The sequence below is a fragment of the Aythya fuligula genome, chromosome 2, assembly GCF_009819795.1.
Source record: "Aythya fuligula isolate bAytFul2 chromosome 2, bAytFul2.pri, whole genome shotgun sequence".
NCBI classification, from domain to species: Eukaryota; Metazoa; Chordata; class Aves; order Anseriformes; family Anatidae; genus Aythya; species Aythya fuligula.
Window position 1 is genome coordinate 155,740,432 of NC_045560.1, and position 24,122 is coordinate 155,764,553.

General features: G+C 40.6%; 1 protein-coding gene across 2 annotated transcripts in view; it reads right to left on the reverse strand.

Moving 5' to 3' along the window:
* PTK2 (protein tyrosine kinase 2) overlaps positions 1 to 24,122 on the reverse strand; it is a 191,642-nt gene that overhangs the window by 144,260 nt on the left and 23,260 nt on the right. The window contains exon 3 of one of the 2 annotated variants that reach the window (XM_032180854.1): positions 6,830 to 6,856. The exons of the other annotated variant lie outside the window; for it this stretch is intronic. The gene's annotated coding sequence lies outside the window, so the exon portion shown is untranslated. The remainder of the gene's footprint in view (positions 1 to 6,829; positions 6,857 to 24,122) is intronic. 2 annotated transcript variants of the gene reach the window in all.

Consider the following 24,122-nt stretch of genomic DNA (forward strand, 5'->3'; position numbering starts at 1 on the left):
CTCATTCCAGCAGGGTTTGCTCCATCAAGCTGGAACAGGGATGCTCGGTCAGGTTTTTGCAAAGGTACCCACTGAAATGAGTGCACCAGCTGCACTTCTACCAGAGGCAAACCTTCACTTCTGAGAAGCACAACAGCACTCATACAGCTACTCCCCTGAGGCCAAAAACCAGTTTTTCCTGCAGAAATGTGAGAAATCTCATGTTTCTGTAATGTTGGTTGAGTCCAGACAAAATTCTGCTTTATATCCAGATCAATTATGCCACTTGAATAACTCTCAGCAACGTCCCTTTGGCTTTGTATATGGCATATCCTTGACTTCTGCAATTCTTCCGCTTCCAGATGACTGCAGAGAAGTAAGCAAGAACAATCCTAACTGTGTGTCCCCCCAAAATCTTGGGAGCTAGACAGGAAGCACTACAAGAATGTGCTCAATGGCTGCAGGCTTTGGTTTTGTTTCATTGTTTGCTTTTTTGAAGTTATCAGACTACTAAGCCAGCTTGCTCATGTTTACAGGAACACGAAGCATAGGGCTAGAAGGACTTTTCACGTCATCGACTCCTACTCCCTACATTGTCATGCAGTCCTGTCATAGTGCATTAATCAAGCGATAAACGCATCGAATTTCACTTTGAGCATCAAGAGAAACTAAACCAATTACTAGGGGTGCAGCACTACTCCCAGTTCTCCTGACTTTATCCCCAAAATTCAATACCCTACACTGAAACCTTTTTCCTTCTATCCTTTTTCTTCTGTCCCTTCAGTGCAAGACTGAGACACCAAAGATAACCTTTGAGCATAGTCTGTGTGCCACACACAGCCTCTTAAACAACATTTTTGCACTGCTGGTACTACACATACCAAAGTTTAAGAATCTCTTATGGAAGTATTTATATGATTTTTTTTTCTTTTTTTTTTTTCTTTTTCAAAAACTGAGTTTATTTATAGTCATACATAGAATTTCTTACTGTTTAGTAAAACTCTGGCATGCTCAGAGGCACGTAAGTTACATTTACAGAATATACAGCACTAACATATAAATACAAATATAAATTCCAAAGCCAAAAAAAAACAAACATTGAAAACAAGACTTTTTACACCGGCTTATTGTAGTTTACTTTCTAAATAACCTCTACCGAACCAACATTTTAAATGAGAAGCAGCAGCAACTAATATTTATCTTGCATTTTTTTTTTAAAAATAAAGGCTCCTAGATCTGCCATTGCAGATAGTCTTCCCCCTTTCCACAACCTGTTACAAAAGAAAGATTCTCTTTCCAAATAACTAACTTTACGTAAGGCTGTATCTTCATGGGCTATAAAAAAGCCAGTAATGCCCTAAATCAACCTCAAAATAAGCAAACCAGGCCTTGGAAGCATTTCAGGTTGGTTTGATGAAGTGACATTGTCGCCTCTAAATAATATCAAATTAATGCTCACCAGCATTTTGCTGATGAAATGTCTTCAGGAGAGAATAATAAACTACTGCCTTAGCATCACTGACGAACCACAGACTTACTTGCAAACAGAAATCAATTATTTAGCTTTGATAATTACATATAAGGCTACCCCTAGCTTACTGATGCTACAAGCACTTGTCCTTTTCTGTCTCTTCTGATACTTCTGAGAAGAGCAAGGGCTTGAGGAGTAGATGGACCTTGGGCGTCAACAAAAGGTTGCACAGCTGGTGTTGGCAATAGGGTTTTGGCTGGGATCCTCTCTGAGGATTGAAGACTTTTTGGTAGAGAAGGGATCCACCTTACAAAGTGAGGCAAAATCATCTCTACCACCAGGCTGGCCTGGTTAAGAGCTTGAAACTAGAAATGATGGAGGGCACAGATGATAACTAGGTTAACTGATTAACAAGGATATCAAACAAGGATTGAGGTAGGAGATGTGAAAGGACAGAACTGGAATAAGCAGGCCCTGGTCACCATGGGGGACTCACCACCCTAGTATCTGCTGGAGGGTCAATGCAGCAGGGTACAACAAATCCCAAGGGTTTCTGGAGTATGTTGCTAGCTTCCAGGCACAAGTGATGGAAGTCTAGCATTCCTGACCAACCTGACAGACTTCTATGATGAATGGGCTAGCCTGGTGGACGAGAGGATGTTGTTTATTTTTACTTCAGCAAAGCTTTCAGCACTGCCTCCTTTTGACAACATCTTTGTAGACAAACTGATGGAGCATGGACGAAATAAACGGACAGTGAAACAAACTGAAAATGGTCCAGACTGTCAGACTCAATGTCTTGTGACCAGCAGCTCGAAGTCCAGGTGGAGACCAGCCACAAATAATAAAAGATTAACAACAACATTTTCTAAAGGAAAAAGAAGAAACACTAAGTCACCTGCTTTTGAATTGTTTGGACCAATGCTACAAGATATGGATGGGGGCAAAGGGAAGGGTGGGAGAGGGCAGTGTCAAAAGAGCAGCCAAAATAAGCATAGAAAGTTTCATTACAGAGGCTTGCCAATATTGAATTTCAAAGTTTTTGTTGTCTTCTCCTCACATCCCAAAAGTGTTCAGTACAAGAAGCCAGACACCTAACAGCAGCAAAGGATAGATTATATGGTTTTACCAAGTGTCAGAGGTATAAAACAGTAGGAAAAGGTATTATATGAGCACAGAGAATTAGATTATGAGAAGTACACACCAAAATTTTAAAGAAGGAAGATTTAGCATACAAAAGGCAAAGGAAATGTCTTCAAGGTGACAATTAAGTTTTATCAGCAATAGTTCTCATCCAGAAGGAGTGGGAGTTTTACAATACACTATGTGGAAGTCTAGATTCCTCAATAGTGAAGAAAGAATTAAAATTATAAAGTGTACTTGTATCAAAAGAAGAAAAAGCTTTCTTGGGACTTCCAAACTTCAAGGGGCACGCAGACAACTATTCTGACTTGACAGCACTAGCTTTTTATAGACTGAAAATTGCTAATTCCTTATTTTTTCATTTGTATGAGTGCCTCATCTAAACACAAAGTAAAAATTACAACCAGAGGCATTACAAACATATAAAAAAATATATTTAAAATGCTAATATTGTTGTATTTAATTTAGTAAATTTAATACTGTTAGATAAGAAGCAGAATTCTAGATAAAAATTCCTTGAAGAAGATCCTAGTTTTCCAAAGGTATTATTGAAAATACTACACCTGTAACAAAACAGACGATGCAGGTTTCCTTGCATACCACCTTAGGCACCATAAAACAGGCGATGTGACATGAGCAGCGAGAGGAGCTGCCCACAATCTCTAGCACAGTTTGCATTCACTTTAGAATTGAAATGACAAATCAAAAGGCCACTATTTCATACTTACTTTTAAGTCCACAGTTGGTCATTCATTTTTGCTTTAAACAGAGACATTAACAACAGTTCTCTACTAATATTACTGAGTTTGTTCTCAGCTGAATGAATAATCGCTGCAGAATTTATTACCCGCTGTCTTAAGCGGAAACATTTATTTTTAAGAATTCTGCATTTCATCAATTTGTCATTTCTTGCTACTGCAACTTCATCTGGCTATTGCTTAACTGATTTTCAATTTTCCATCTTTTAACATCATGGAAAGTATCCCTGCTTGTTTTTCATCTCTAGTCTGAAAAGCACGGTTGTATTTCAGGTTGCTACATGCAAATTCATCAGGCAGCAGGTGTAGATTTAGGATAAGGAAGATCCAGCTACACAGCGCAGCATTAAGCACCCCGCCTCGTAGCTGGTAGCTAACAAAAAAAGAAGCAGCAGGTTTTTTTTGAGGTGTTGTGTTTCTATGGAGGGTTCCAGGGGATAAATCTGGTTTAACTAAAGGGATCACCAGCAGGCTTCCTCTAAGAAGGAACACACTAATAAATGACAGAAGACATTTTTTTTTTAATTCAGGAAGAGCAACACTGTTAGGCTGAGTTGAAGATTCAACTTTATTCATTTTTATAGTTTTTTTTGTTTTTTTCCTGGTCAACATAGAACTAAAGCTAGTCCCAAAGCCATTTAGTATTTCAAGATGACAACAACTATGTGTGGATGGTACTTACCTAAATTCTATGCTGTACATCAAAATCCACCCAAAAAACATTGGACAGACCTCAAATATACTGCACCTCTCGAATTCAGCTATACTTATTCATTTTTCTATGCCTTAAGCTAGGAGAACAATGCTTTACTCAACTCAGAGTATCTGTGAAGGAGAAAGTCTTCAAGGAGAGAACATCTGCATTTAAGATTCTATTCTGGGAAAATGCTTCACTCCGTTTCAAACCAGAAACCCAGTATATGCTCCTTCATCATTATTCTCTAACTATCTGATGTAGTCCTTTAATACACAATTTCTCTCTTTCTTACTATTTCTTGATTCTAGTAATGAATACTTATTTGCACTACAGGATCAAGAACAAAGGACCAAGGCTTAAGAATAGCCACCTACATCATTAATACTATACCTATTTTAAATTCAGAGGGGAATAAAATCCAGGAGGGATTATTTTTAATTCCAACAGTGCCAAACGGACAAAAGTTTAATTGCACTTACCAAAGGGAGCTAGCCTTTCATTCCTCCAGGCATACTATGAACACACTCGTATTCCAGGATAGCTTCACACATAGACAAGAATACTTTGTTCTCTACCTGGCTTTGAAATTCTGATATTTTAGCACATTTCCTTCCAAGTCCCTAATGGCTCACATTGCAGAAACCCTCTACGATCGTATCTGTGGACTCTGTTAAAAGGTAATAAAACACCCGAGTTACCTAGGCTTCAAAGCAGTGACACAGATTCGGGGAGGACGACTCCCTACTAATGATTTAACCAGCAGCCAGTCAACCAATACCTTCAACAGCACACAAGCAATTATTCATACCACAAGAGTTTGTTATGAAATCAAAGCAAAAAGGAAGCTTTCTGGGTGACTTTGGTATACCACTGACCACAACAAACTTATGTGCAACACAACCTTAAACGAGACACTGTGATGAAGACCTCCTTGCTACTGCAAAGTCTTCAAACACCCAAAAAGCTTGCACGATGCAAAGCTGGAGTGCTAAAACATAGGAGGCAGAAATGAGAGCATTTCTTCCAGTATCTGTTAAAAGTGGCACATGGAAAAGAAAATGAAGTTCTGCAAATATGAGTTCTGGTGACAGAACATCAATTAAAGCTTCCCATCTAAATGCAGAACCTCATCTTCATTCAAACGCATTGTATCTTTCATCCTGGCTATTTCTCTGGTTTGTCAAGTTTCTGTTGAGTTTTAATCCCATCATCCAGCGTGCTTGTAGCCCTTTTTATACTGCTGTCACTCGTGAATTGAATAGGCACATTAAGTCCATGATCATGGCCATTAATGAAGCTATTGTAATACCACAGCACAAGTCAGACCTCTGTGGGACTCCTTTCCACACACTCTTTTCTTCTGACAACACTTTAAGTATGTTTTTAAAACAAGTTCCCTTAATTTCCTTACCTGTGAGAATTGTTAAACCCTTGTCAAGCTATGTTGTACAGCTTTTCTACCCTATATAAAATCCCCTTACCTTGCCACAGAAAAAGGTTATCTTTTCAAAATCCTGGACAATTAATTGCCCTCTATCAGTATTCAATGTCACAGCAAAAATCGCACTCGGAATTGCAACTGGGACGCCCCCCTGCACATACACAAATTGAAAGGAACAATCTCCATGTGACTCAGATCCACGGCAGCAGACAAAAATCTTCGAGTCCCAAATGGGAACTCAGAACAACACAATACCCAGAGCTTGCCACCAGCCTCACCAAACTCTCTTCCCTGCTTCAACCAAGCACGATTCTTTCTCAGAGCAGCCACATTCAAGTACTTGGGGAAAAACTGTATGAGAGATCATTTGTCAAGCTTTTAATTGAAACGGTCAGTTGGTTCAAATAGAAAAAACCAAGCACCTCCAGAACAGATTTCGAATAATATCCATAATACATACATACCACTGCACTTCAGATACTAACTATAAAAAGACACTCTGAGGGTAGATATGAAGCATGTTTCAGCAAGAAGAAATAACAGAAAGGATACTTAGGAAAATCACCAACCAAGAGTAAGGACAGCAGGCAGCAGGCCTGTTAACAAATATCCAGCTCAAAATTTGCTCAGCTTTGAGTAAAACCGTGCTGTTAATGGAGAAATCATGTTTCAAACAGAGGCTGTCCCCTCAGCTACTCATGTTGGGGAACACAGACAAAAACATTGTGAAAGCAAACAATGAAAAACCATCCTCATCCTGAGCTCCATGGCAAACACTTGGGCCCACAACACTAGCCAATTTATACTATTTTCAAATTATTATTATTTATTTTTGGACAAAGAACACTGATGTGAGACACAGGGTTCAACAAAGACACATTTCCAGCTCTGCCACAGTCACCAGCAACCCTGGGTGGGTGAACTTGGCCCGTACCATCCCTGTTAGCATCTGGGTCCTGCCAACCATAAACCACCATCCACATCTCCTTGCAGGCTGTCCCTCTGATGCACCACCACCAATATCCTTGTTGTTCTGACATCTTTATCATGCACTGTGCTGTTTTAAACATTAACCACACCACCTGCATATTTAACAACTGCATATATTCGAGTTAGCTCCTCCTCTTGTCAAAATACACCATCTGAATGTAAAAATCTCTGGACCTCACCAGGTTTTGTTTTGACCTTAGCATTACCTCAGGTCCCCGCATGACCAAGTGCCATGCCAGGGCCGGTAAGAACCGATCCTCTGATTATATAAAAGCACTGCTGTACTGCAAGCAAGCCTCTAAATGCTGCTTGCTGTCACATCAAGACATAAATGAAAGAGGAGAACTTACCTGCTGGCAGGGAATGTCTTGAAATATCTGTAACAATAAAGAAATACATTTAGAAGCAGAAGGAAAAATAGCTCTGCAACTGAAGCAGCCTAATCACTTTTCTGCAAAGCTGTGCTTGCCTAATAAAGCCCATTATCTGAAGCAATTTGCTAGCTGCTAGGCACGCCACCTGCAAGTCAGAAGCATTCCCCTTGTCTCACCCTGTTCATTAACAAGATTATGTTTTGCCCGCCTAACTGAAGGATAAAGATGACACTACTAAGCAGTGAGGGTAATTATTGCAGCAGAATACCAGTCACTACGTACAAATTTATGTTACATGTGCATTTCTCTATTAGTACCTATGTAATTTCAGTGTTAGAAGTGTCAGGGTTAATCCTGGCATATGAAGAGGGCATGATTGTTTGCTTTATTCTTAACCCTTTAGAGAAAAGACCATAAAAACCTTACCAAAGAAACCTTAAAAACAAACAGGCTTGGAACACAAGAAGCAATACTACAAGAAAGGAGGGCTGATATTTGCCATTATCTGAGGCACAAGACACAGCCGCTGAACATTTTTACAGTAAAAGTCAAGGCTGTCTTTAACTACGATCAACATAACAAAAACCACTGGTTCAGAGCCTAAATAGATCATATTAAAAAATGACACCTTAAAAAGGATAGACGTTGATGTAAATACACAAACAGGTAATAAATTATAAATCATTATATTCCTTCTGCCTGGTTTCCCTACATCTGCCATCTCAGATCTGTGTGATCCCTCCATGGGACTGGATCAGGCTCAGCACAGAAACTAAAACCCACCCAGAATGAGAAAGCAAGAGCTACTCCAAGTCAGTACGGATGAGGACGGGGAGAAACATTAAGGAGTTAATGAAAGCTGAAATAAATACAAATATGGGTAAATAGAAAGAAACTGAATTAAGAAACTGAACTGAGCCCATGAAAAAAGGTCCACATAGTTGCTTGGTCAGAAGGCAACAGCAATATTGAGTAATAAAACCCCTGTTTTGGGTACAAAAGCCCTGTGGAAATTGAACTTCGTCAAAAGGTGAAGCAACTGGAACAAATTCAGAGATTATCAGGGCAGATGGTCGCTGCATTGATAGCTATTAGAAGAAATAACAAGGCTTAATAAACGTAGCCCTGCTCTCACTGCCAGACTCTTAACGACATGCTTGCTTTCATTTATACTCCACATTTGCAGCTGCAATAAATGGCAAAACTTGAATTCCAAAGAGGATTACACTTGGAAAGGAAACGTAAAGGCAGCCTCCTGAAAATTTCGAAACCGAACTTCAGTACCCTGAGAAACAGTGAAGAAGCAAAACAAAGCTAAACTACACTTAAAATGCCAAACAAAAATAGCAACGGGACGCTCGAAAGAGCAGAGACAACACTGCATGCTTTGTTCAGGCAGAACAAAAAGGCTGAAAGTCAGTTAAGTTACATTAAAGAGATGCTCACCATGCTGTCTGCTTATGAACAAAACGAGCTGATGTGGTCAGAAATGCCTTTAGATAGGAGAAAGGCAGGAAGAAGCTGCTCGAACGGCAGGAAGGAAAAGCCTCAAGCCGCCTCCTGCAACAGCTTCTGCATCGAGTACACAGCAGCGTACAAGGAAGGGAGCTTTCTTCTGGCACACAAACCTTGAAGCTACAATTAATTTGTAAAGTTAAACGAATCAAGAGAAACGTCACACCTTTCTGCCTGCCTGTTTACATAGAGGTTTGATGGTTTCTCCCCACTTTTCTTTTTTTTTGATAATTCAAAACAATTTCTGCTTGTCACTAAGACCACACAACCCTCGCCACTTGAGTAAATAACCTAGAATAAGACTGCAGAGCAGAAAGCATTACATTTGACTTTAATTTGTCTACTGTGATGAAAACCAATCTCTAAATTCCGTTTAGACTTAAATTTATAAAGAAAACTGAAAATTTAATTTACCGTAAAAAACTAAAAGCTGCATTAAAGTTTTCTCATAGCCCTTGATGTACTGGAAAAATTTTATCACAGCATTTATTACTCCTGAAGCAGTCCATTTGATTTCGTGCAATCCACAACAGATCTCAAGAAAATAATGGTAAACACGGCCGCCAGATAAATACATTATCATACCACAGAGATATGCGGAAAACGTTCATTTACATTCTCTGAACTTAGCCAAGCAATTTCAAACAGCTCGAGGGAAAGCTCTGTGTCTAGGATGCACACATGATTTTTAACTTAACCAATTGCTTGGGATACTTCTGTGTTTGTCCCCAGCACCCGAGTTGCTTCTTCCTCTGTACTATCATTGTGTGAAGGCACCTGTGTCCCACCGATCTCTGTAGGACCTACCAGATCAGATCTGCTGCTATATCGAAGTCCACGACTACAATGATTTAGTACTTCCAAGTTCCGCTACAAATTAGTCCTGTAAATGCAATAAGCGAAGAGATGCTGCACCTCCGGGACAAGTATCCTGAGCAGCTTCCTGCAAGTCCACCTTCTTCTAATACAACTGATTACGAGACTGGTTTACAAGATTAATTGACATGCACACACTAGCGTTAAAAACAAGTAGGCCAAAAGAAATTGAAGCCTGAAGGTCACATCCGTCAACTGAAAATTGCATAAATGCACTTAGCAAGTTGCTTTTATTTTTCAAAAGATTTCCATCAAGCTCAAGGTCCTCCATAGGCTAATGCATCCTAACTCTGGAAAACAGAGACTGCTAAGAAACATCAACTCATAACAGCATAAAATGAAGCAAATACTGTTCTGATTGCAAACTGCAAAGCAGTTCCATGCTTTGTGATCACTGTGCACCCAGGAACCACAGCAGTAAATGTTACTCCGTTTGTTACCTTCACGCATTTTTATTAGTTGCAGTCGCATCACAGATTTTGAAGATTAACTTCCATGATGTTTCTTACCGTTTGGTCTATCCTGTCTCCTCAGCATCTTTTCTGGCTTGAAACTTTTTAAGCCTATTCTCCAAATACAGTTTCTCATTTAACATCTAACATTGAAAAAAAGACGAGTGGATTCTGACAACACTTTAAGGACTTCATTGAGAAGCAAATAGACTATGCATTCAGCCAGCTACTCATTTCACATCATGTTTACACACTTGTCCTTTTCCAGGAGCTGTCCTGTCGGTGAGGATCCCCCCTTTTGGAGGTTTGCACTGACTTGTCTCCTGCAACTCATTTCCTGAACGCCCATGAACTGGCACGTGCACCCCATTTACAGCTGGGTAACACGAGCCAAACGTACATTCCCATCTGTTCTAAATATTTTCTTCAAAGTGTATTTAAAAAACATTCAGATTTCATGTATTTCTCTTTCTACTCCTACTTCCAAGCAAATCAGTCACGTTCTGCATTTATGTTCTTACTTACCATGCTACTAAGAAGAAAAACTGTCAGTCATTACATAGGCAGAAAGAAAAATAAAATTTAGACTTTTTTTTTGTTTAACAGCCTTTTATATACCTAGCAAAGGTAAGCTACTTCTCAAGGAAAACTGTTTTTAATCCTAGATAGTGGAACGATGAAGGAGATGGCTTCAAGAGGTCATTTCCAATCACTGTTTCTGTAACACTACACACAGGTGACAATAAATGAACAGGAAAGAAGCTGTAACAATATTAGAGGTGCTATGAAATACGGTTCCTCGGCCAAAAATCCTGCTAAGTAAATCAATTACCTACAGGAATTCACAGAAGGACTTCATTTTAAAGAAAGAATACGACTGTCACTTCTCTACCCGCTGGGATGGTTTGTGGCAGTACAGTCCTCACGCAGGCTTTGCTGATCCAGTCACAAGCAGTGTTTTTAAGATATCCAGTACTCCGAGGGATTCATGTATTTGTAACGCTTTTTTTTTAAAGATTAAAAAAAATTGTTTAAATAAAAAAAATTGTTTTGAATGAAACCATGCATTTTGCACTGCAGACTTTCCTCAAATGCTTTCTTGGAAATCGAGCCACAATTTAACATCCGTCTTTCCAAGAGCAACATTTAACCATCAAAGGCAGGAATATTTTGTGAGCTTTGTGTTCCTGTCCCATGGTAAGATGAGAATATGGCTCCACGGGCCATGACAGAGGCTCATGCACTCGCCCAGGCTGCAGCACGGATCTCTTTCCAGCGCCGCGGTAAGCAGACAACCGCAAGAAATTCAATCCCGTTTTACTGTAGCAATAACAGACGAACCTAACAGTATCCCCTTGAAATGTGTTCAGCTATTCGGTTCACAAACCCATCTCTCATTCCTGCGAGGAGCACGCAGCATGCGAGGAACCGCAGACCACAAGCTCCCAAGCTCCAGGAAGCGAAGCAGGACGTGTCCTTCAGCAAGCAGCCCTCCAGCTGAACGACGAATATCGCAGCCACAGCTTCAAATACAATTTTCTTATTTACCTACCGGTACCAAAATCATTTAGGAATACACGTGTGTATTCAGCATTTAGCCTTCCCGTGACTGATCCTGCACGATAGTGCCTCAAAGGCTGCATTCAACAGCCCTGAAGCCTGCCTCCCTTTCCTACTGCTTGCTGACAGGCAAAGGGGACTTCTGGATGGATGCTCCTCTAATCTTTGATGAAGCTTAGATTTCACTAGGTTTTCGTTTTTAAAGTGTACACAATTAAGCAGAGAACACAAACAACCTTAAAAAAATTGTAAATTGACGTTTGTTGTGAAGCTCAAGCATTTATTGAAAAAGGGTTAACTCAAGGAATTAGTGAAAAACATCTAAAGGACGACATAGTCATTGGTCAGAGCCAACATGGGTTCACCAGAGGAAGGTCATATCTAACAAACTTTAATTTCCTTCTACAAAAAGATCCCTTGGTTTGTTCAGCCCAGCACAGAGCAGGCCGAGGGGAGGCCTCATGGCGGCCTGCAGCTCCCTCACGAGGGGAGCAGAGGGGCAGGCGCTGAGCTCTGCTCTCTGGGGACAGCGACAGGACCCGAGGGAACGGCATGGAGCTGGGACAGGGGAGGGTCAGGCTGGGGGTTAGGGAAAGGTTCTGCACCCAGAGGTGGTCGGGCAGTGGGACAGGCTGCCCAGGGCAGTGGTCATGGCCCTGAGCCTGCCAGAGTTCAAGGAGTATTTGGACAACGCTCTCAGAAATATTGTCTGATTTTTTTTGGATGGTCCTTTGGGGACCCAGGAGTTGGACTCGATGATCCAACTGGACTTGTGGGGACTTGTTGGTCCCTTCCAATTGGGATATTCTATCATTCTTTTATTTCTCCACGGTCATCTGATCCATAAGGCAAAGATACTGGAACTACAATTAATCCATTCTTGCAGCATATCCAGTAAGGAAAAGCTGTTAAGTAGTTTTTACAACATGATTAAATTCCCATGCAAAATCTACAGTAGCCAACGGTTAATTTTTCCATACATTTTCGTTCACTGTTAAAAGTTCATACCTTATTTCTAACCTCAGTCTAACCTACTTCTAACTCAGCAGTCTGCAGAGCTGAATGGCAGCAGCCCTTTATTATATCATTTCCCATTAAGGCAATTTTAGGTTAAAGATCAACTCAATGAAAACTCTTCTTACATTAGCTACACAAAATGAGAGACAGAAGCGTTTCCCATTTCTCTAAGCCTTTGATCAGCCTTACAGATCTCACACTACTTTTGCTTTTAGTAGCATCTCTGATTTGCAGGTACCAGTACCTGACACAGTATTTGTGTGTCACCCACAACAGTCTAAGCAAGCAGGAGGTGTTTTTAGTATCGAGTTTTTCCCCATTAACATATTTACTGCATTTGCCTTAAGCACAGCAACACCCGAATGCTGTAGGACAGACTCTTCCATCCACCCAACTTGCCTGCACTTTTTGTCCTTTCACCAAATCAGAGGAAATTCAGTGTACAAAACCGCACGGCTTTTGTTTTCAACCCTACTTCGTAGGAGACCCACCCAGGTTGCGCTGTAATCCTTTATTAGCTTCGTTTAAATCCTTGTTTCAACTGTGAATATCAGCAGTAATGACTTAATGCTTTCATCTACGTCTGTTGAAAAGGTTAATGAGCAAAGAGCCAAAAATGAACCGCTATCAGACCCTCCTCAGGAAATGTGCACATTCTGTATTGTATTTTGCGAAGGTCTGTTTTACCATTTATTAGTTTTAACGCAAGCTGTTGTCTCTGAATCATGAATGCAACATGAAATTAAGGTAAGGAAAAATTAGAAGACAAGCTGCCATACTGCACAGAACATTAACTTTTTTGGGGATTGTTTGGTTGACAGAACAGGTATGATATATTTACAGTATCATCACCACCTATCTGCCATACTTCAGACAGCTTAAAACAATATCATGCATGAGTAAAATATCCTATTACAGAAACACAAGCGTCAACTTGTCCTATATCTCAGTAACGTGTTCAGTTCATATTTATTTCCATAACTGACAAATTGACAAATCTGGAGCTAATTAACTGTGGCATTCTTCTCACTGCCCCCAACCTCCTGCTTGTACCTGCCTTCTGCTTCTCACCTACCGTGATTTAAAAACAAAAGCAATGTTTAGTTTCCTTAGTTTACAGCATCTACAAAAGTTTTTCAACAGTTTCCAACAACAATTTCCCCTCTCCCACCGAAGGGAACACTCCTAAATCACTTGGCTTATGGTTTTTGAATGCTATTTTTTTTTAATTAAAAAAAAAAATCTAAATTCTGATTAAGATGCTGAGTAACCCACTTGTATTTTCCTTCATTTCAGCTGAATTCTGCCCTCATCTAAAAGAGCACGCTCCTGGAAACTTTGAATTAATTTACACAACGTAATGTGGGATCATCGGCACTACTTACTGAGTTACAGAGCAACTCGGGTGAAGAATTTATTCTCTATTATCTCACTGCTCTTTTGCCTATGGTGAAGAGAGAGATGAATAAAGACTCGGGTCCCGTAAGAGTTGGTTTTATGCCTAACAAGGTGGATAACAGACCTGCAAGTCTACGTGCACCATTAAGCTCTTGGGGGTATGCAAATGCCATGCTAGCGGGAAGAAACTCCAGAAGGACCTCACAAAATGAAGCAAGTTCCCAAAAAGTAGCAGATGTACTTCGACAGAGATGTGATGTAATGCATCTAGGGGAAAATTTTCTGAGCAATACCTCAATCACACTTACCACTTTCACTTTCTGCAGCTCCAACTGCAGGAGGAAGTCTGAGTCACTGCTGACTGTTTTCTCTGAAATCACCAGCTCCAACAAGGGCAGGAGCCAACAACAACAACAAAAAAAAAGGCAGTAAAGCATTGTGTATCATTAGGAAGGCCACCGAAAACGTGGTACTTAAAGGTGTTGCTATATCAAACGATAAGGAATCCTGCCTGTTTTGGCCTCTGCACCTGAGAAAATGCATAGTGGAGTTGGAGAAGGTTCAGGGAAGGGATGGAGCAACTGCTGTGTGAGGACAGACAAAATAATCCAGGACCCCCCTGCTGGAAGGACATGAGACTCACAGAGTACAGCCACAGCTTACAAGCAAGGGTAAAAAGGACAAAAAAGAGAAAGTGCATCAATACAGCACCACTGCTCATCAAATCCTACCAATATGAGTAGTGGGAGGCATCTGAACGAAGTGCTGGAGATGGCTTCAGATGGGTAAGAGCACAGCTAGCAGTGAGCTTCCTCGAGTGCCTGCACAGACAGGTAGCCTCAGTGAGTTCCAAGGGACTGGAACATCCACACACTGATTAAACAGCATCTTTTTTTGTCACTAAAGCATGACGCTGGGCTGCAGGATCACCAGTCTCATCCAGCAGGGTTGTTCATGGTCCTGAACTCCCCACCACAGCTCTGTGCAGATGTAGGGCATCCACAAGCTTTAAGGTTAACCTGGAGAGATACCTACTGAACTGGAAGCACTATCTGGAGGGTAGGTCAGCTACATTATAGGAATAATCTTATATTTTTGTGGCTTAAGCACAAACGCATCTCCTTTTGCTATAACTCTGAACAAGCCCAGGAAACTTTAAAACTGCTTAAGATGTTTAAGGAGGGACATCTGTGTGCTGGCAGTGGTTCAGATATAACAGGAGTATCTCCAGCACTGACCTGTGATCACGTAATCCTGGTGGAAATCCTGTGACATTTTTATGAACCAACCAATTCAGGCCCTCAGGCAAGCTTAGGGAAAACAGCAGACTTGTATTCTACACACACCTACCTCTCCCCTCCTCATTTGTACTACAGAGAGTTTCTTCTTGAAAGCAATGGGTTTAGTGCAACCTTTTCTTTTTAAACATAGGCTTGACGGTGCCTGCTATGATTAAAATTCCCTCCCGTGCCATTTAACATGATGGACTCGTGACATGCAGTGTTCCAGCACAAGTCACCCGCATTTTCAAAAGGTGACAGGATTTTGTAATTCTTGTGCTAAAATACAAACCAGCACTGCATGCCAGAACAGCTGCTGCAGGTATTACAGGAACTCAGTACAAGTATGGAGATGCTTCGGAAGAAAAATAATATATTTTGGGGTACAGAAATGAACACCAAGGTCACAACAAGAATGGAAGACAGAAGTATTTCAAGGCAGGAAACTCAAAAATAATTCCCCCAGAGCCAGAGATCCCAGAAAACAATGTATAAGAATATCCTTACAAGAACAAGAAAACAGTAATTAAGAAGATTTAGAGTAATAGACCAACAACAGAAAAAAACCAACACTTAAAATTTATTTTCTGAATACCGGAATGGTAATTTGCAAGCCTTTTTTCTTCTTTTTGGGAAAAGACTTAAATTCTTCGAAAGTTGGGAGAGTCACTTCCTTTCATGTTCCACCACTGTAAAATTATGCTGTTTCCATGGCTATGGCCCACACACGGATTCCATTGTTACGGCAGTTTTCCTGAAGCTAGAATTAAAGTTACAGGACTTTGGAGTGAAAGAAGGCTGAAGGAAATCAATGCAAGTGGCACTGAGGGAAGGAGAAGTAAAAAAAATAAATAAATTTAAGAGACAATGTTTCAGTGAAAGAACACACACACAGCAGTTTGTCAGGAGTTTAACAGCTTAGCATCTCTGCTCATGCATCGTACCTACCTAAAAAGGGCTGTTGTGTAGTTAATGCATGAAAAGACCAACTTACCTAGTGCCAAAAATTAAGAGTTTGATTCATTTCAGTAGGATTCCTGCAAGCTATTCAAAGGAAGTTTGACAGCAGCTGCAAAAGTTTTGCTCTGTACAGAAGCCTGCTCCAATGCAGGAAATTAAATCTATTTTAATGAGAATACCGATGCTTACTTAGCTTGAGGGTGATGCTATGGACAGAGAAAACCTTAGCTACACTTCGAGCTGATTCTCAAAGCGAAGCATAACAGCTCTACAATGAATGGGCAGTTCCACAAGCACATGGTTTAAGGCATTTGCAATGGGAAATCGCTCCTCCAGTGAGACAGAACAGCTTTTAGGTCCCAACAACAGACAAAACAACAGGGAACTGAAGGCAGCCAGTGTGCCAGACAGGCTCCCAATAAATTTACCACCACAGGAGCAAGGATGACTCCTTTAATGTTATTTCAGCACGTCTTAGCACTTCTTACTAGGGACACAGATACAAACCTTCAAACTACTTTGCTGTTCGGAGGCATAACTTGCAGCAAGATGCAATGCTGGTGCTATAAAATATATATAAGAAGCTTTCTAAGACCTAGATCACAAAGAAAGGGATGTTCTTTCAAGAACCATCTAGGTTAAATTATTTGTCAGAGACTGGACAACATACGGTAATATTTTTCATGTTAATTTTCATTATTATTTCTATTGTTAGACAAATATTCGTATTTATTTTAAGCCAAAAAGGCAGAGATCCTAAAGAGGTGAAACAAATAAAGATGGCAAATCAGGAAATAATAAAAGAATAGTCTGAGATATAGACTCTGCATTCATTTGAAACATAAAACCATTTGGGGGCAGCTATGTTTAATAATAACTGCATTGGCGTAGGTTGGTTCCCCCTTCATTTAAGGGGGATGCTAGGGAGAAGTTTTTCCCCTAGCTTCATCTCTGATTCTGTCACCTTTTATACAGTTTTCCAGCTGGAAAAGAAATGGAGGAGAAATTAAGACAGCAAAAGAAAAAAAAAGATGACAGGTGAGGTAGGGAGGACCTACACGCAGAGCAACACGACGAGAAAATACACACATTCGCCAGGACAAAGACACCAAGAGATGACTGATGAAAACTAGATTAGGAAGAAGAAAAGGGGTGGGGGGGGGAACAAGGCTGCAGCCAGAAGGATTTCAGTACACAACACGAGACAGGCTTTCTTCTCCTAATTGGCTCTGTCATGTAGCTGTCGGAAAGCGATGCTCGAAAGCCGCTGTTGTTTGTGTCAAAGGAAAACCCCCAACACGTCTGTTCTTGGCAAGAACACGATCAAATGAGAGCCCCAGTTGGCTTGACAAAACACAACACACGTGTGGCTTCCATCTTCTGTTTGCAGCGACTTCCACACGTGGCCCTTACTCACACCAGCCAAGTGAGCAAGCCCATTTATTTCTAACAAAATGCACCCTTAGTCTAGCGTGCATGATTAATGGGTTCTCATAGCCACGAGCCCACTGAAAAAACTTCAGCTTGGCATCATTAAGATGCTATCGGTCCTGAAAATGCAATTGAAGATGGTATTTCTCCCTTTAATCTGCCGCGTTACTTAATCAATTTCAATGCGCAGTAAAAAGTTAATTTGACAAAATTGGATGCGTTATTTCGCTCTGCCTCTGGCATGAAGCAGATTAAGACCACCAGAAATACTTGCAGAAAGCTTCAAGACTCACTACCATCCTGGGAGGCAGATAAACACCAGACACGCCACAGACTCTGCATTCTGTAGACTCAATCCTGGGTCTACAAAAGCTGTGGGTTTTTTGGGTTGACGCTGTAATTACCTCCCCAGCAGCTAACTCAGACTGCGCCTCCTACACAAGCCACGATCGCAATATTTCAAGTCAAATACAATATTTGATGCCATGCAGACTCTGCTGACATTAGGGAGATGGAACAAGGACAAAGACAACTCTCAGTTTATATATATTTTATTTCTCCCATGTAGGTTCCAGGCCTCAGCAAGTTGGCTAAACGCATGGCTCAGAACTGAACGAGTTCCAGATCCAAATCCCTGTTGTCTCAGGTGAGAATCAGCTTGCAATCCCCCCCCAAAACCTATCAAGGGGGGATTTAATCTGATTATCCCCCAAAACACTGAAAGCCCTGCCGCTATCTGTACGATGAAGCAGACGCTTCTGCCTTTGGTGCTGTCAGACTGATTTCCCTCACAAATAATGAACAGGCCAACCTGAAGGGCAGCAGCGGGGAGAGGAATCCTGATGGAGGACTGTTCATGGAAAACGTTCATTATTTTCTTCTATAAAAATCACTACGGTCCCTACGTAACTCCAACTTACCTTATATTGAGAACTACTGAAGTATTAGAGTGTTATAGGTCTACTTAAAATTGACTGTCTACCAGAGTTGTGTATTTAGACTTGATTTCGAAGAAAAAATACGTCTCTGAAACTTTCAGAATTCAGAAGTTCCTGAATACTTTTCATCTAGTATTCAAAAAAACAGGAAATTCAAAAAAAATTTTACTATTTCTGAAGTTCAGAAACAGTACTGTTTCTCTTAAAGAGTACTTAGTCAAATATTTCACTAACAGCTTTTCTCCCTTTGTGCACAGGGATCATACAGTGTACACACTCATACAATTATGTCTTTCTTGAACTTGCTTAGTTGATACGTAAAATGCAATACTAATGCTGATCATATACACTGCTGACATATAATGATTCCTTATTAGCAAGCAAATTAGCTAGAACACACATTGGCATCAAGAAGATGCCAATGTGTGTTCTTGTCTTCCTTGAAGGATAAATAGAGAAGGGCTGCAGATCTGAATTATATAAGCACACTTAGTACAGCCATGTGTAGGTTGGTCGTGGTGAACAAGTGTTTTCTATACAAAGATAGAAATTCAAGACTGCAAAGAAGCATACAGAAAAGGTGTGTGCTTTCTCCTCAGCAACGAGGGATGAAAGACAACACAACGTTCATCTTCCCTACCACAATACGATGTGTAGGAAATGAAAGGTTTTATTGTGGCTGCTACATCAAGAAAAAACAGTGATAAGACTTTTAAATTCTTCACTAATGTTATACTTTATTGGTTATCCCATCACTGGTCGCCTATAAAAAAAAAAAAACAAACAGCCAACCATCAACCAACATAAAAAGAATAACCACAGCTCGCATCTTCCTAACAAGGACAAGCTATTCAAGGAGCTGTAAAAAGCTTTTCCTTTTCAATTAATTAGTAAATTAACTAGTTGAATAGCTAATTACAGAAGCATAATAAAGGAATAATGGAATAATTAATTAATAATGCAAGAAAGACCAGCAAAAGAATCTATTCAGCTTTCTCTGCTCCTTACCCAGCCTTGTCACTTGGATGCCACCAAATCTCACCAGGAGCAAGAAGGAAGAATTACACCCGCTCACAGCAATTATGAAGAGCAGAATGACAATTGTTTCACACACGTTTAACCTTGGCAACATTTAAAAAAGGTACTTTTCTTTTTACTACATCATGATTTGCTTTTTTGCATTATCACGTACGAAATGCTATTTATTCCTAGCAGATTAAAGTACTTCAAAGACTTAAAAATACCAGCACTCTATGGAGGATAGGAGAGTACGTACGCCAGGTTTATTAAAAATTAAATTTCAGTAAATATTGAAGCAGCGTTGAGGACATCAAGATCTCTTCTCTTCAACCCTCCCTTTCTGACTTTGCAGTGAAGGTACCCTAAAAGTCATCCTAAGGAAAATCATTCAAGTTCAAGCTTGAAACATAAATAAGAAAATGGTTTAAAGGTCCAAATTAAAAACCTTATTAAATTTCCCAGTAATTATTACCCCCCAAAACCCACACATTTTCAAAGCAAGCTCTTTCAAGATCCAGTCAAGCTCAGAGTGAACATGAACTTGAATTTGCTGAGAACTGTTGAGCTGTGCTGGCACAAAGCTGTCCGGCTACAGCAAGAGGAGAGCTGTAGTTCAGGAGCCCCTGAACGCATCCACCTTCTGCTGGTATGCAGGAAGAGAGAAAACTAAAGAACTACAGCATATACTTACTCTAGTGTTAGCTCTGCTAGAGTTGATATTTATTTCATCGTTCTGCAAATTAAGCATTTTTGACAGCACAAAGGAATTTCAGGCTGCGTACACTAACAATATCTCGCAGAACTGGAGTTGAAATAATTTCTACTTTGTATTTCTCTGTCGCAGCACCACACAGGAAAAAAAAAAGCCCAAGTTGTTAATAACAGGATACAGAAAGCTAGAACAAACAAGGAAGCTCAGAATGAAAGCATTATTTTCGGTCTAAGTCACAGGGATGTTAACCCTGCTGCCACGTGAATGCAGTTGAAGGGAAGTCCGTCTACCTCCTCCTCAATTCCTGAATCACGAGGCCAGAAGGAACCTTAGGGAGCCTCTCCCTCTGCCCACAGGACACAAAGACCTTGGTTAGAAGGCTTTGGGGTAAGACAGGCAACACTGACCTGCAGGAGAGCAGAGCACAACATTTCCCATCGCCGTAGCAGATCCGGCAGTCAGCGCCTGCAGGCATTCCCCAGCACATCCAGCAAGGCTGGAATCAGCAGAATCTTTTCGAACAAATTCACACGCAGCCCAGTGCAATTAATTACACGTCTCCCTGAAAAACCTACAGCCTGAAACCAATATCCTACAAGTTCTCTATTAACCCGTCTTACACCTCTAGCTGGTACTGCTTGAAGCACGCAATCCTGAGGCTTTCCCTTCCTGAAAATTGTTCTAAAACCAGCAACTCTTGCTTGTTATTTCCTCCTCCTCCTGTCCCACTGCACAAATCACCCTTTGCTTGTGTCTAGAGTGGCTCAGATGAGTGCACCAAACATGCAGGCACCAACACGGAGCCATACAAATCCTATTCCATCGCTCGTCTTTGTAAAATTTCAGGCTTATTCTTGCTTCACCAGTAGTCAAGTCCTGTTCATTTCATTTATGGTGGATTTTTTTTTTTTTTAAATACAATGAAGGAAAACTGAAAATGTCTGAAAAAAGTCTCCAAATTAAAAAAAAAAAAAACAACACACAGACTAAGATGCAAATGAATGGCACAGAATAGTGCTTAACAGGATAGCTCAGACCACAAGAGCTTCTCACATGTTTCCAGCGCTATTTTACTTTAAAACGGCTAACTACAGCATGTTTTAAATTGAGAAGCTGTTGTGAACAGATTAATAAAGGATTATTTCCAGCATAGTGTGTACTCACCACCACCACAGTAACCAGAATACCCTTCCCCTTGCTTCACGAGCATCTCCCCCCAGCTCACCTTCTCACTAGACATTGGATTTGGCTGGATGGCCGCATCCAGAAGGTTGTGGTCAGTGGCTCAGTCCACTCTTCTCACAGGTAACCAGTGATAGGACCAGAGGGAATGGCCTCAAGTTGTGCCAGGGAGGTTTGGGTTGGAAATGAGGAGACATTTCTGCTCAGCAAGAGCAGTCAGGCACTGGGACGGGTTGCCCAGGGAGTTGGTGGAGTCACCGTCCCTGGGGGTGTTCAAGGAAAGGTTGGACCTGGTGCTTAGGGACATGGTTTAGTGGTGACATTGGTGGTAGGGGATGGCCACGAGGGTGACCAGAGGGTCCCCGTCCATTCCCAAACCATTCAGCTGGTGGGACAGCTGCTGGCCTGAGACCAACAGCTCTGCTCAGCTGCTTGGAAGCTTCTGCCACTGCGCTCAATTTGGCAAGAACCAGCTTATGGTCAGAAAGAACATGAAAGATGAAAATAGAGGTGGTATGAAGTGCAAGCCTAATTATTTAGGAAAGCAAGCTATTTAATAATTTATTTTACTTGTAAGTATAATATTTTAGATGTACATACATATATATTCATTCTATAATATATAATATAGAAAGAACAGCATGGAGCCAGGAGTTGGACTCAATGATCCTTGTGGGTCTCCTCAAATCCAGGATATTCAAGGATAGTGATTCTATGATTCTCAAGAACAAGACCATGAAGAGAAGGGAAATGTGATGTCACAGCTGATACAGACCTTAACTTTAAGTAGTTTCATCCTGTCCAAAAGTGTTTCTGTGCACAGAAGGGCATCACCTGCTACAAGTTACCTTGGCTTATCCCAATGATGCACAATTACAACTGACTACCTTAAACTCATTTAAGTCACCTCAGAAAAAGCAATACAAAAAAAAAAAACAACTAGTTTTTCCAACAGACTTTTCTATTGAAGACATCTTCGCATCTGTCTGTAGACAATCAGTGATATCAGTAGGCTTGGAAGTGAAATGCAGCTCTAAAATCCAAAGTATACAAAATAATTAGACCCTAAGCTTTATTTTAGGAACACCTAAGCTTTATCTATCTGACCTGCATCCAGCATGTCTATTTCTGGAAAATTTAAAGAAAAACTATTTTCTTGTTTGGCAACCCCCACTCTACCTGCTCAAGAACTGAGACAACCTGATTGCGTTACATTAACTTTTACCTTAATTTTTATAGTCCATTTAAGTCAGAGACAAGAGCTTTGGGTAGCACGCGGCTCTTCTCAGCTGCTGCCTTCTGCCAGGCAGAGTTCCTGGGGGGCTTTTGAATTTTATGGCATGACCAAGACCCGGTGGACCTCCACCCCAGCACCCCGTAAAGACAGGTCTGTCTTCAAAGGCAAGGCAGGCAATGGCAGCATTGATTAAGAGCAAGACAAGAACATGCATCAAAATATTTTAAGGATCAATACAAGAATAAAATCACTCGTGGCCTCATACAACAGCCCCCCAAATGTATTATTATTATTTTAGGGATAAAACCTCATTAAAAAATGAGGGATGACAATTGTTTAATTCATGTTTGTAAGCGAAGAGAGGGAGACTCAGCTAGCACAAACCTATGTCGGGAACATTTGTGCACCGGATTGCAGCTCTGATCACTAGCTAAATACCAAAATCTGTGATGGAAAGCTCCAAAAAATTGAGATCTGATTTCTGAATTTTCTGGGAAACTGAACTTCATGAGATGGACAGTATGAATGACAAGGGAGGCATTTCCAAGTACGTTTCATGCAAGTACCATCAGTGTCACTTTAGAAAGCTGGTTAGCAGTTGCCTATTTCTTATTTTCTCCTGTCCTTTTTCCCCCCCCTCCATATTTACACCAAACCTTTTCTGAAAGCAACTTTCAGAGCAAAACCAAGCTAGACTCACATCACTGCAATCAGTAGAACCCATGAACTGCAGCTGTAAAACAGAAAGCAGTTTGTAATTAAGATGTCTGGCTTCCAGAAGCACCACTGTGTATTAAAGTATGGAGTTAAAGATCAATTAACCACAATTCAGGAGTGCCTTTAAGCTTAAAAACAGCAACGCATAAAATCAATATTTCATTTGCAGCCAGCACAGGATTGAATAATATTAGGAGAGATTATCTACAAAGCATGCATATTATATCAATAATGAAATAAAAGCCAGTGTGCATTACACATTGTTAAAAGCAGGGGATATTTAAAGAAAAAAGACTGAAATACAACCTGTAAACAACCACCCGTTTAAGTTATAAACGGCACATACATGCCACTAATTGCATGCTCCGAAACTCCAAAAACAAATTTTTCCTCCTACTTCTTTTTCTGCTACAGGGAGAACAACAAGCCCGGATAGATTTCCTTGTCCTCAGGCTGCTCACATCCCCAGCTGCCCCCCTCCTTCAAATTTCTGCATTCTTCTGAAATTTGAGAGCTCTCAGACAAATCAGGACATGCCCTCGCTCCCAAACATGTTTCAGGCAATTTCAATAAGAGGCAAAAGAAAGAATAAAATCCCATCAAAATTACCATAATTTCAAGAACAGGCTGCCTATGACCTCAATTAAGTCATCGAGCAGCAGTACAGAAAATAGGGGTGCTGCAGAGGTGAAAACCCAGATTAACTGAAATCAGGTTTGCTACAATCTTCCAGTGCTGCCACTTGACTCGGAGAAAAATTACAGCTCTACCATACACAAAAGCACCAAGTGTTTTGTTCAAATTCTATAGCCTTCTAATACCTCTCATGAAAGCAAAAATTCTAGACCAGAGACCAAGCACTGGACCTCTCCTATAAATTGCTTTTCAAGTGTTCCCAGGTTCCTGCAATTTTCTCTTGAAGAAACTGCTTTGAAGAAAGGGAAAGAAGTTCATCCTAAAGTAACAAATGGGAA